A 1,441-nucleotide genomic window follows, 5' to 3' on the forward strand; every position below is an offset into this window, starting at 1 on the left:
AGTTTTCAACATCCTTTAAACCAAATAGTTTCAATGAAGCCCATGGTCTGGAATCATGTGCTTTTCTAAAAGGACCAAGAAGAACAAGAAAAGGACAAAGAAACCTTTAAACAAGACTTCATTCTGCATTATTTGACCAAAGGGAAGAAGGACCTTAAGCAATAAATGTAATCAATAAACAATAAATGTAGCTGATTTAATTAATAATTTTACATTTATGTTTACCAAGCATCATTCTGTGTGCTTTATAATAGTCATATCAACATTGTTTAAATGTTAGGGGAAGGATATTATGTTTTACATAAATTATTTGACATTTCTTTTCTACAGTGTTTTCATGAGACAGAGAGAGAGAGAGAGAGAGAGAGAGAGAGAGAGAGAGAGAGAGAGAGAGATTTCTCAAGGCTGAGAAAACTGAACTTTGGTGTGAGAAAGTGCTTGAAATCATGGAGTAAATTAGTAGTAGAGCCTAGATTTGCTTTTCCAAGGATGAGATTCCTCAAAATAGCAGTATTAAAGCTAATAGACTCTAATTGTCTTCTCAGAAAAAAGGAGGAATCCCAAGGAAGTTCTGAAGAGCTCTCTGCTGGCTGAGGACATGGGGAATCACTAATACTGTGACTACACAAAGGAGTTGCACTTACCAGGCAGAAACCAGACAGGCTCTAAAAATGCTGTCTCTAGATCCCAGGTGTCACTAGATCACAGGAACCCAAAACACTCAACTTTGTATTTCCTGTGCCCTCTCAATCCCAATAGAAAAAAAAAAAACCCAGAAAATTAAAACACAAATTTTGTATGAATGAAACAAAATGGAAAAGACTTTGAAAAGTAATTCCAAGCTAGTTGTAGTATTTTTCTGGATGATCCTCCCCAAATGTCTAAAGCTATACAATACAAGCTATTTTGTTGGTTTGTTTTTTTTTTTTGTCTTAACTGTGTGTGTTTCTAAAGATCTTGGATGGAAAAAAAGAAGAGGGTATATAGAAGTGGAGAACAAAGTGGCAGATAATGGTTCCTGGTGCCTATTCTAGAGGCAACAAAGGTAACAGGAAGTGGTGGTTCCTTGTTTGCTGTTGAAGAAAATGCTCTCAAAAGTACCTGATTTCATGAGTGCAGGAAAGGGCAGCCTTAATGTCTCCTTGACTCAGCTGGATGTGGTGACTGGCACCTTGGAGAGAAGGCCATACTCCATGGAAATTTAAAGTGATCTGCATTGTTAAACCTACTGTGAACAGTTGATTTATTCAATGTCCTCTTTGATAATATATGCTCCAATATTGCTAATGTTTTCCTCTGATCCTCTGTATTTGACAGTGAGTATTTTGAGCATTTTGAGACACTCTAGCTCCCTAAAAGCTCAGTTAGAAATGATAGGAAATCATGCTGTGGGAGGTAAGTCATCTCTACACTTGGACTTGGGAGAGACAGCTAAACTATA

This window comes from Suncus etruscus, chromosome 14 (genome assembly GCF_024139225.1).
Source record: "Suncus etruscus isolate mSunEtr1 chromosome 14, mSunEtr1.pri.cur, whole genome shotgun sequence".
Lineage (NCBI taxonomy): Eukaryota > Metazoa > Chordata > Mammalia > Eulipotyphla > Soricidae > Suncus > Suncus etruscus.